Raw genomic sequence first — 13,730 nt, 5'->3', positions numbered from 1 at the left:
GATTTTGGATACAAGAGAGAAAAGGTTGAGAAATAGGAGCATCACAAAGCATTTGGTCAAATGGAAAGGATTACCACTGGAGGATGCAACTTGGGAAGGATCACATATTCTTGAGCATTCCAATATTCATTTCTTGAGGACAAGAAATATTTGGGAGGGGAGGACTTTTCATGTCCCGTTTTCAAATAATATAAAATAATAATTTTTGCCAAGGCAGGCAAGCCCAAGAAGGTGAAGTTTTGAAAAAAGGGGTTAATCTTTGAAAACTGTTGGACTAATAAAAGAAAATTATTATTAAAATATGTTTTAGTAACCCCTCTTGGATGTGAGTTAGGGTTATGCCATCTTTTAAGGGGTTTGGAGGCATTTTGGGCTCATTCCAGAACTTGATTTTGCGCATTGCTTTGTTGTTCTTCAGAGGCTGCCAAACCTGTGGAGAAGGAGACCCAAGAATGGGAGTTTGTAGGTTTCTATGAAGGCTAAGGATGGGATTTTAAAGAAATTCCATGTGCAAGATCATGCAAAGTTTTCCCTTGTGCTGAACAGTGCAAATTTGTGAATTTTTCGAGTGTGTTTTTGTAAGAGTTTGGTATTTCCGGTTGAGTATTTCATATCAGTTTTGTTTGCTGCTATATTTTAGATATTTAGATGTTTAAATAAAGCTGAATATATTTATTTTGTTGTGATTATACTTCTATGATAGATTGTTAGTAGTTTTGTGGTGTTTTTGGGCTATTTTGTGTTAATTTCGGGAGCCCGATGAGCATTGTTTTTGTCCTCCATTTGGGAGCTGTTGTGTAAATGCTATACAAATCTAGAAATTTAATTTTTTAGGCTGTTATGCTGGTGAAATTTATTTTAAAATTTCCACTTTCATATTTATTAATCATATGTGAAGCTGTGAAGTTTTTGGCGCTATTCCGGGCATACCCGATTTGGGTTTATGTGAGAAATTGGTGGATCTCTAAAATATTGGTTGTTTGAGTTTAAAAATCTGATTAGAGGTTTTAAATATCATATAAAATTAGAAAGGGACATTTCAAAAATCCATGAGAAGGTTTAATGCATGCAAATGGCTAAGGTATTTTTTGAGTCTAACTGCATATGATGAAGAGGCGGCCACAGAATTTACAAGGACATTCGATGAGGATGAAGCTTCCATTTGGGGTTAAACAGTAATTGCACCAGAGGAATGCATCACTGAAGTGACTAGATTGCCTATGGTTGGATAACATTACCCTAGCACACATGATGCAAGGTCAACAAGAGCTTAATTTACTAGACTGCCTGATCCTCAAATAGACATTACAAAATAAGGTTGCAAGAGAATGTCACTATCACTGCCAAACAATGAATTAGCCATGCATATTATCAAGTATTTTACATGTGAAGTTAGATTCTCATATTTCATGAACATCATTTCAAATTACTTAGTTGTGTAAGGCATAATCTTGCAGTAAACATTCTAAATTTCTTGTATAATATGCTTGCATTAGTGTGGAAGAGACTCAGAAAGGAAAAGATAATTTTGTTACTCATCATGTCTTAATCAATTTATTGATAGAGAGGTCACTTAGGGATGTATCTCCCATGACATGGGATGAATTTTTGCAAGACAAAACTCTAAAACCCCAAGCTACCCCTAGTGAATAGCCTAGTGAGGAAAATGTCCCCACCAATGAGCCTACTAAACAAAAGACCCAAGAAAATGTGCAAGAAAGAATCTTTGTTCAAGAAAATGTGCCTTCACCTATGCAAGAGACCCTGAAACCTACTTCTTGCAAAGCTAAGAGAAAACAAAAACTACAAGAAGAAATCTCTATTCAGGAAAAGGAAGAGTCTAACCATATAATTGTAAGACAAAAGAGAAAAAAGAAAAGTCCTACAACAACTACTCCTACAACAAAGACACTCAAAGGTAATAGTAGGCAAAATGTTGTGATGCAAGAAGAAACCCCCATAAGGAGAAGCCCTAGGATGAGAGGGCAAGTTTCTAAAGATTCTACTTTTTCTAAAACATCCACTAGGGAATCCCTTGTGCAAATTGTGTTTGATCACTCTCCTCCCCATCCTAAGATTACAAGCATTCCCAAAAATCCTACTGAGGAATGTACAGATGAAATCAAAGAAAATATAGATGATACCCTAGCAGACCTACTAGGTACTTCTAGTTGTAGGGATGGAATAGTTCTTGAATATGTTGATCTAAACACTGCCTAGTTCCCCATAGATCAACATGGATTACTGATTTTGTAGAACATTTATGGTAGGAATAGAGAAAGAGGAAAAGAGATCATGAAGAAGATAGTGGTTCTATCACATCGTAGAAACTCCTTTTTTAGTTGTAGGGATAGCATCTATTTGCTGAGGCCTTGTGGAAAGAAGAGAAGAAAAAGATGAATAAGATTATAGTATCTCAAGGTGAAGAAATTTCATATTTAAAGGAACAATTAGCAAGCCAAAAGCAACAAATGGACAATGCCCTCAAGTTTGCTGATCAAACCCTTGCTTGTAGACCACCACCAAGAGTTTATGCTCTCTGTTTGAAAGAACAATTTCTTTTGTTTCAATTAATGTTAACTCTTAAGAATATTAATGCAGAGTTCAAATTAGCACAAGAATTTTATGGACTATATCAGACTCTACCACCTTGGTAGCAAAAATTACTTTGTGAATTATATGTTCATAATTTTGTTATCCCTTCAGAGACTCAATGGAATCCCTTACTTTACAGAGGGGATATACACTTAAGAGACCTCATGTCTTGGATGTCCAATGAAGAAAATTATGATAGGTATCTGAATAATTATAGGGATGAGGAAAGGATAGAACCCTTGCCTTTAAGAGTAGAGAGTAGCCATCCAGATGAAGTTCTCGGGGATTGGTTCACATTAACTTATGGAAAGAAGAATCTAGAAGTAATGGATAGGATATTTGCTACTAGAGATAAGGTTTATGCTGATTATGAAAATTTTTTGTCCTTTGTTTTCTAGAGAGCTATGACTAGTGCTAGGAGTAGATGAGCTAGACTGTTTGAATCTCTTAAAAAGTTAGAACCATATAGTCCCATAAACTTAGAGGTAGCACTTCCCAGGGTTTCAAAATATTTAGAGTTAGGGAAGAAGACTAGACCAAAATTGTGGTTTCCTCTAACCATGTAACCTCCAATGCTCTTGTGGCCTTTGTATGACATTAATGCTGATAGACTTGACAAGCTATAGGAAGATCACAGAAGGGAAGTGTGGGAGAGAACTAAAGGATTTTACTACACTTTCAAGAGAAAAAAAAAAGGAAGGATAGAGATTGGAGAGTTTAGGTCATTAACAAGGAAGTGCAATGCTTGAGGACAAGCATTAGTTTAGCAGGGGGCAAATGAAGAGACCAAATATTGCCTTTATTTCATGATAGTTTTAAGATACTTTGTTGATACTCTATTTTATCTTTCTCAAAACATTTGTGGACCTATGTTTATCAAACCTATGATAAACATATGGGTAGAAACTATGCCATCCTTTTCTAGCATTATATATATTATGCAGTATTTTATATAGTTATCAAAATCTGTGTTCTTATATTTTAATTTAATTTGATAAATGTTTATTTGCAAACATGTCTTTGTATTGTAACTCACCTATTAATGAACACTAAAAGATGATTGGAGGAATTCAAAATTTGAGCACCAACAATATTCAAGGAGAAGAGAATGCTAAGGAGCAACCATGATGGAGGAATGTTGTAACAGTTCCAGAAGACATAGCAACAAGTAAGGAGGAGCTATGAAGACTTATTGCCTTCTCTATATTTATTCTATGGTGAGCAGATGTTAAAACTTTATTATTCTTGCCTTAAGCCATTATTCCTTCTTCCCACCTTGAGTTGTTATTTCCTTCTTTCTCTCCTATGGATTTAGAGCTAGGTCATTTTCTTTTTTGTTATGGAATAAGTGTTGATCTCCTATATATAGGAATTGACCCAAGTGTGTTAGTTTAGCCAGTTAAAAGAAAGAGTTTATGAGAACATACTGTTAACTTTTATAGTTGTGTTTTTACAGTTCTATGTTATGTAATAAATTTTTGAAATCTAATGAAATAGTTTTTGGCTTCTATCTTGTGTTAGTAGTTTAGTGAAGCCAACCAAGGGCGACCACTTGGAAGGTGGATTAGATTAGGATAGAATAGATTTATTTCCAAGCATCTGTAGTGTTGTAAGTAGAAGTTGTAAGTTCCTTCCTATAGCATTGCACTTTGTGAATGTTCCTACAACATATGTGAGAACAGTTATAGAGGATGAACCAAGTTGGAATATTTGTTATCCTTTCATTGTATTTCTAGTATTCATAGAGTTAAGTGTGTTAGTTTCCTACAACAATAGTGTAGGTTCTTTTCCTTGCATTTTACTTTTCTACAACATAAGCTTAGTGACTCATTAAGAGACCTAGTGCACATATTGTGCTAACCATTTCAAGTATACGTCCCTGGGTTGACAAGATTAAATGCACCTCATAGTGGAAAAAATAGTCCTTAGTTTGAATATATTATTCCTAAGCATGGCCTAGAGCATGACTATGATACACCTATTATGAGGTGGATCAAGAACCTCAAAAGGGTGCATTAGAGCAGGTTGGTTCTCATCCAAACATGACCATAGGGCATATGACATAAGAATCATAGTAATTTGTGCTTTCCAAGTGTGATAATTGTGTGGTGTGAGCTAGGTCATAGAAGGATCTGACATTGAGAGAATAAGATGAAAGTAGAAGGGTCTTATTCTGAAGTAAATTACAAAAAAGAAAATGCCCCGCCCCCCCCCCCCCCCACCCCCACAACTAATAAAGATATCCCTTAAATACTAAAGAAAATAACTATAGAAAGCATAAAAACTAAAAAAGGAACCTGGATTTAGGATGCAAAGAAGGAGTAAATAGAATCCTCTACTTTAATTCCAAAAAAGGGAGCTCAAATGAACTTGGAACAAAATGAAACCACCATCATTTTCTCTATCTCTGAGTCAACTTTTTGGCACTTTTGTTGAATTAGAAAAAGATCTCCATATGCTCAATTTATGGCCAAAAAACCAACTAGTGCTCCAAAAGATAGGCTCATTAGAAAATTACAGACAGGACAAAAAAATTGATGACTGTACAGCTGTCAATAGCCTATCACCAAAAAAACTCTAGCCGCTAGAATGTTGATGTCGAATGTTGAGATGATGACATCAATATGAGCAGTAGTGGCTGGGTGGCAAGTGGATTGTCCTATGCAGTGGTGGTGGTTGAATAGTGTGGTTCCACTGGTGTCACTGAGAAAAACTAGGTGTTGCAGGCATGGTATGAGGGCAGAGGCTACTAGGGCAGTGAAGGTTTTGGTTGGAAAGGCCACGAAGAGCTGTGGGCAGTGAAATCATGGTGCCTGTGAAGAATTCTAAAAACTAGGCAGGTAAATTTACATTTTTTTGGAAATTTTTTTGTTAAAAACATATATATATACAAAATTTTCACAAAAAAAGTATAAATACAAAAAAAAAAATTAAAAAAATTAAAAAAATTTCCTCAAAAAAATGCACTTCCTCCTGATTGAAGAAAAAAAATCACAAACAAACTAGGGTTTGTATCTCCAAATCACGGCTTCAAAAATCCTTCAAACCAAGAAGCATCAGGAAGGCTCTGATACTGTGTAGAAGTTGATGAAAGTCAACTTCACAGTGTGCCAAGATCATCTGCATGGAAATAACCTGTCGAAGAAAAACTAAAGAGGAAGGAACAAAGGCTTGGAGCAATTCAACAAAGCAAGAAAAGATATTTCACAATAAGAAAATTAAATTGCTATGTGAATAATGTGAATTTATAATGAGAGAGCCCAAATATAAAGGCCTTAAGGAAGCTTGAAGAACAAGCTAGAAAGTGCTAGAAGATAAGGTTGACAACTAGGCATATGTTCACAAAAGGTGGAATATCCTTGATCAAGGTGAGAGGATAAGTATGACTTAGATAGGAACAAACTCTCGTGTTGTCTACAACTCCTAGATGACAACTAATAGTTAAATGCATTTAACCTATGTAAACTTAAGTAATCGAATAAATAATTATTTACTCTAACACAACTTTTCCCCAATCCCAATAATACTTCATTATGCATTTATTTCTACAATCCCAATTTATGATGGGCCTTGGTTCCTCTTAGAATTGCCAATAAAATTTATCTTAATCTACCAAGGATCTATGGGAACACAACTAACCTTTTTAATTTGCTTCAATTGCTAAATACGATAATCCATCTTGGTTCCATTAATAGGTCTTAATTTTACCATTGACCAAGATTGTTAAATCATTACATCCTTTAGTTGAATAGTACCTTTTTTTGGTTTATCCTAGAGGCTGCATTTGATACCAATTCAAAGATCACTTGTTCTAGTTAACATACAAACCTTGAGTTTTCTTCTACATTTTCTTGGAAAATCCTTCTATTTTGGTCCTTCCAAAATTTCCACAATGTTGTGGATGGAATAATGTTCCATATCTCTACCAAATTGGAGGAGTGATTAGGATTTGGTTATGTTTCAATTTGGTTTTCTTAATTTTCATGCATGTGCCCTTTCCAATTGCACATATGGTAGAATGAATGACAAGCTTTCTCCACAAAATCACAATTAAGAAAAAGGTGAATCAATAATTCTTCTATCTACTAACATTAAACACACCTAAAACTTGGTCTATGAAGCCTAACTGCATCAATATGTCTCTAGTGAGGAATTGTCCATTCCTTACCATAAAGGCTCCTACCTTGGGAAGATAGGAGTTGCATGTGAACATAGTCTACTTTTCCTTCCACTTTCCTATGGGAGTTCTCTATCAAGGTGTATCCCATCTTCATAGAGTAATTTCCACTTTCTAAGCTGCACCAAAATAGTGAGTCTGGCTCTAAAGATCCAATGATTGATCATTTTCTCTTGAAAGATCTTTTAGTACAGCATGGTCCACTATAAGAGTATCTAAGTGTGTAGGGCCTTTCTATTTGAGGACTCTACATCTTTCCTATGACTAAGGATCCACAAAATCTACCACCTTCTCACTTGATCTTTTTCATACCAATAATTGTCTCAGAGATCCTTATATCCACAAAAATTTCCCCACCATTCCATGAATCATGCCAAATATCTTCTTGTTGAGTGTTACCAATTTGTCAAGATACACATGATCTATTATTAGGCTTCTGGAATATGTCATTGATCAAGATATATAATCTAGATCCATCCTCATCTTCTCATTTACATTACTTTTATTCCATTGGTTCATATTTTTTCTTGGGATCATCATTACTCAAATATCTTTTCAAATAAATCTTACCAAATATTCTTTTTGGTCTGTACTTTTCCTAGTTGGCAAAACTGAAATACATAGATTTCTATGACATCTCAAACTTTTATGTTCTTTTTTTATAGCTTGGTAAGCTCCTTGTTTGTGTTTGATTGGTGTGCTGAAATTTGGTAACAACATTCTCAATTATGCTTTTCTCGCTCAGTTAAGTCCGCTTGGTATATGCATATCTTCTTGATGTATTAGTTCTTGGTTATAATTATGTATACATATACTTTAATTCTCAATTGACTCAGTCATTGCACTATAGCTCTATAACAATGCTTGTTGATAATTATCCTATGTACTCACTGAATAACCTTTTATACTAGTGACAACCATTTATATATATAGGAATATTAGGCTAAATATCTAGGATGATGTCCTTATATTTCTAAGACCTTATTGTCAAGACAATTCAACGTCTTTGCCAAATTATACCATTTTTTTGTGTACTCAACCTTAGTAATAATATATTTCCTTTTATTTATCCATCTGAAACATTTACCAACTATAATATAAATATTAGAAAACATAAATACATAATGTAGACTCTCTATATTATCATTTTCCAAATTGTGGCCTTACATATTCTAGTGAAGATTTCTGATGCAAATAGTATGGCTATTAACTACTCTACTTTATTATATTTAGATAATTTTTTCAACTTAACATATCAAGAAATTATCTTTATTATGAGCAACTATAGCTAATGATAGAATTGTCATTAATGACAACATTTAACTCCTTACCTTAGCCAACTTTCCAATAGTTGTTCCCAAAATGTTTTACCCTCCCAAAACTCTTTCTAATGGTTTACTATAAACATAAACTAATATGTTTGTGAAGTTATCTAGGTTATATATTTTATATATGTGAAATAAGGTGAGAGATATCTTTCTCAAAATAACTATTACACAAAGACAATTTATGAAAATAGATCCTTTAAGAAGCATAACGCGTGGCTTATTATGTGTGTGTGTGTGTGTGGGTGTATATATGTAGGTATGTGTGTATGTATGTATGTGTTAATAAATAGCTTTTCCCAATATCTTAACACTTTCAAATAGTAAAAATGTTTGTAAACTAATAGATTGAATTCCTAATTACAGATAAGGAATTCTCTGCTTGAAATTTTCTTTATGTTATATAAGGTGCAGCTAACCTTTTATGAAAAGATAATCATTAATTCTATTGAAGTAAAATCTTCCCAATGAGCATTTTACTTAAAATACTAAAAAGCTTAAGTTATCTCATGAATATAAGATGAATGTTCATACTGAAAAACCACTTAATTGTAACAATCAATATCATCTACATGATCGAATGTTAGAAATGGATAAGCAAACGAATAGTATGAATTTCACCTCCCACAACCTTCAAACTTCAAAGAAAATAATTCAAAAATACACAACAAACATAACTTAACTTTCACACATAACACACAAATTATTGTAAAGTAGATAATATCATCTACTTCAGAAAGCTTAAGCACATAAAACTATAAATTTTTATTTAAGTTTGCTAATAATTCAGAAATGATTGTCTTCAAAATTCAAAATGTAGAACTTTAAAACAAAAGTATATGTGTCTTAGTGTCTAAAGAGAGATGAACCCTATTAGATATTAGCTATTACATATTTATATGGCACAGGGCTGGATAACTATCCAAAACTATCCTGCCATGAGTAAATTGTCATTTAGTTAACACAACTATGTTAATTGAAATGCATAAAAAGAAATAAATAGGAGAAAAAAAAATGTAAATGTCAAATGATCATGTGCCATATTAGGAAGAACTGTCCACACTAGTCATGATTCTTGTGGCCTTCCATGTCTCATAAGTAGTGGTAAATGTAGAAATAACTAACTAATGGGGTAAGCCAATGTAGGCAATTCTTTGTTTCCAGACTTCCTTTTCCCTCTTCAGCTTTGTTACTTTCTCTTCATGCATTTCCAAATACTTATGGCTTATTATCAACATGGCCTGAGTATGAGTGACATTCAAAAAATCCTATCTGGATAGCATTTTCTTCTCCTGAATTTCATGAAACTTCTTCTATACTTCACTTATTATTTCCTCCTCTTGGGCTACATAGTCATTTTCGTTACCTGTGCAATGCTTGTTGAACCACTTTAGATCCCCTTGAATTATCTCATTCAAATGTTTGAGACCTTCTAGAATTTCCTTGATCTTAGTTACCCCTTGAACCAGAGTCTTATTCTACCATTGGATACAATCTTTAATCACATACAAAGTTTTATCATCAAGGCCAACCACAAGACATTCCACCTAGAACCTTTGCAACCCAAATCCTTGAATTTCTTTGATCCAGAGAACCACTTTTACCCAATTGTTCTTTTATTTCTCATAGCCTTCATTATTTGACTCCACTTTTCTTATGAAGATAGCAGTTTCCTTTGAAGCTTTGTCTAAAAGATTTATCTATTTCACAGTTTCATTCAAGACATACTGCAGCCACTCTTTGGATGTCCTTGTAACAACTTTACATTTCTATAAATTATCAAGAAACTGCTAATTGGCCGAAGATGTTACATCTAAAACTACAAACATCTCACTCAAAGGTTTAGGTTCTAGGTATAGGATAGTGTTGATATATTGCACCATGCTCCTCATTACTTCTTTCATATCTTGTTTATCTTGAGCATCTTTCCAGACTCTATCTGTAATCTTTTTGTTTGAAGCTTTTAAGATCTTCATATCCACTACACGACTTACCTTCCCAATGTCAATCCTTGACACTTGATAATCTTGAGGAGTGAGATCCTCATGTGAAATACATTTTGGTGGCTTAGCAATCTCAGATGACCAATCTCCCAAACTTTTATTGAAGTTTATTCTGGATTCAGCTCTGGCCTTTTTGGTTTTTGAAGATTTCCACAAACATTTGCTAATGAAGTCATTAATAGGCATAGACAGAGGTACCATACTTTTTTTATTTATTGGAAGTTTCTAACCACTTTTAGCATGATAGGGTCTTTTCCGATCATGGTAGAAATCTTAGTCAAAGAAAGAGTACCCAATTGGGTATCAACGCTTTCAAGAAACTTTTGAGGATCTAATACACTATCTACCATTGGGGAACTGGAGAGTTGATCTAAACTTAACTTCGCCTTTGCAGGATCTAGTTCATTAGTCACTTTATCCTTCTCTTTGCCTGGTGTTGCTTTCCTAGTACTTGAGCGGGTTATCCTTTTGACCTTCGACACCTCTTTAGGAACTTGAAGTTGAAGTGGCTACAAAGCTACTTCAAATTCAACTTTAGGTGAACTTGCAATAGGATCATTAATCCTGGGGTTAGTGACGGCCTTTGGCTTTTGGTGTGTCTTTTTTATTTGGCTCTTGAATGTTTCTCTAGGGCACTAGGGGTAGCTGATTGAATAGTCTTTGATTTCAACCAATTTTTAGTTCTTTTCAAAACTTCTGAGGTACAAGAAAGAAAATCATCTTCTTCCCTTCTACTCCAATCAATTTTAGGAATTGGCAAACATTCAATCTAATTGACATAAAATGGGTCAATCACTTCTTTAGCTTCATCTTCTTTTATCCTATTGGTGTTGAGGTTAACTTCAAACATATTAATTTGGCTAATTGTCAACCCTAACCACAACCTTTTTCTAACTTCAAATTCTTCTAAACAATTAGCTCAGTAATCTTCCAAATGTGGAACATGGACTAGTGAAACTATATTTTTGAAATTATCTCTAGCAAAACCCATGTAATCAAAATCTTCTCTGGGAGAGTAGAGTTTGAGGCATAAGTGTGACAATGTTATTTTTGTTAATATAGCTTGCTTGAAATTTGAGCATTTGTAATGCCCAATCTTTATGGGAAATATGAAAGAGGATAACTTTTTAGTGTTTTCAAGAGATTCTATCACAGAAACAAACTACCTACATATCTTAGATAAGATAATGTTGTCTAAAAAATATTGTGGTAATTTGGGAGGTTCACTGGAAAATCCTCCAACTCTAAGATGTGTGAATTTGGGAAACTAGATGTAGAAACAACCATAAATCTTGATGGCTTGCATTGATTCTTCAGATAATTTGTGATTTTCATGCCCTTGGATTTCAAACACCAACCTTCTGAGGAATACATCATTCATCCTTCTAAATTCTTTACAAAATCCAGCTCCCTAGAGATCTTTGTAGTACTAATAAATAGTCATTTCAACGGTCTAGGGAAAGTGTTGAAGACCTTCCCACTCCTTAGATGTTACTAAAACGTAGATTAAGAAAGAAGATATAAAGAATGAGCTGAAACTACTCATATCTATCAAACAATGTTCTAGATAAAGAATTACATCCAACTTTCCCAGTGAAAGGCATGGTCATTACCCTTAACTCTATTTAGGAGTAGCACAATGTTTTCAATTTCCCTAATGAAATGCTCAATAATCAATGGTTTGGGTAATCTAGAACCTCCTTCAACTAGTTTTAAAAGACAGGTTTGAGCTACACTAGAATCATAGTCTTTATTTCTATCACCATACAGATGTTCTACTTCCTCAAACATCTAGGACTCATAAGGTTCTTTGTGAGGATATCTTAGAGCCGAACTGATACTAGCCTTGTTTATCCTAACAAACACTTCTCTAGAAACTTTCTTGATGCACCTGGTGCTAGGGTCATAATGATTTGCATAGTAAACAACTAGTTTTGGACACCCAATGGATGATGGAAAGGTGGTGGCTTCAAGTAATCCACTACTGGCTAACTTCTGGTATATGGGTGCAAACTGAGCATTTTTTTCCCACTCTACTATATCAGCCCAGTTTTTATTTACCAGAAAATTATCTTGGATTTCTGGGAGGGAGCTTAAGAAGCATGGCTTTTCTAGTTTAAACATCTTAGGATGGAAAAGTGTCATTGTTTGGTTTGAAAAAGGAATATTTACAAAGATAAACCAAAACACCTTAAACCAAAACTAGGCACAATAAAAATTATAGAAGAAAATAGTATAATGCACTTAAAGTTCAAGTAATAGAGCTTAACCCTCCACCTCTTTTTCTTACTAGTTGATGCTGAGAGTTCAAAATGACGAATGAGCAATTATACTAGCCAAAAAGGTAATTTCAAGAAATGATTTCTTGGAAATTGTAGGATAGATATGAGTGGACAAAAGCATTTATGATAATCATGTTGCCTGTACCTGACAAGACTTGCAAGGTCATTTGTAGTTAATACCCATCAAATCTAGACATAGATCTACATCTCATGATATCATAAAATCTTGACTCCACCTTTTCCCATAAAACCAACTATACTTTAGCACGAATTTTCTTAGGTGTCACATTTATTGCCTTTCATGTCTTAAAGATTGCCACCAAGTGGGACACATTTTTTGCTTTGAGAATTATATTCATCATTTCTAGTACATCACCTAAAAAAAAACAAGAAATCATTAGAGACTCACAAAGTTGATATTGAAGTTGAAGTTTCTTTGAATTAACTCCAACTTCAACTTCAACTTTGAGGGTGTTGACTCAAGTTGACGAGTAAAGAATTTGTCAGGTGATAGAGAGTGGGTGGACCCAAACATGAAGTTGAAGTATGTTAAAAGTTCAAGTTCAACTTCAAGTTTTGAAAAGGACTCTTAGATGACAACACTACATATTGCATGAAAAGTGGGGTAATAATTGGCTTTGACTAGGGAATGAGACTGAAAAAGATCATATATGAACTTAAGATCTCTAGTTTCGTAGACCAACTTTAAACAAACCTAAACTAAAGAGACACAAAATAGGAAAGATGCAAAAACATGACCAGAAAGGAAACTAAGTAAGGGAAAATAGGTATTTACAATAAAGGTGATAAGAAAAATTAAAAAGTTTGAGATCCTGTCCATTATAAGATAGAGGCAAATCATCACCATTAAGTTGTATGAGTTTGAATGCATTGGAGCCCAACTCTTTTGATATGACAAATGGTCCTTTCAAAATACTTTCATATTTAGTATGTGCTCCCTTAGGCTCTCTTCTCTTATCCCATAGTAGCACTTGATCTCCTTCCGTAAATTTTTGAGGCCTTGTTCTCTGATCAAAAATCTTTTTCACCCTCACTTGATGATTTGTGATGTGATCTACCAATTATGTTCTCTCCTCCTCAATCTTTTGAAGGTACAATATCCATTTTTCAATGGAAGTAGAAAAAACCTCATCTTCAATTACTTTTTTTAGGTTTAAAGCAGCTAGCTCTAAAGATAGAGACATCTATGCTTCGACTCTGTATACCAACTCAAACAAAGGCATACCAATAGCCCTCTTAGGAGAGGTTATATCTATCCAAAGTGCTTCATATAGTCATTTATGCCAATCTCTCCCTTTTTCATCCACCAATTTTTTCATGATATTAA

This window comes from Cupressus sempervirens, chromosome 10 (genome assembly GCF_028749045.1).
Source record: "Cupressus sempervirens isolate cs-2001-9-10 chromosome 10, ASM2874904v1, whole genome shotgun sequence".
Lineage (NCBI taxonomy): Eukaryota > Viridiplantae > Streptophyta > Pinopsida > Cupressales > Cupressaceae > Cupressus > Cupressus sempervirens.
Note: the sequence above shows the minus strand (reverse complement) of the source record.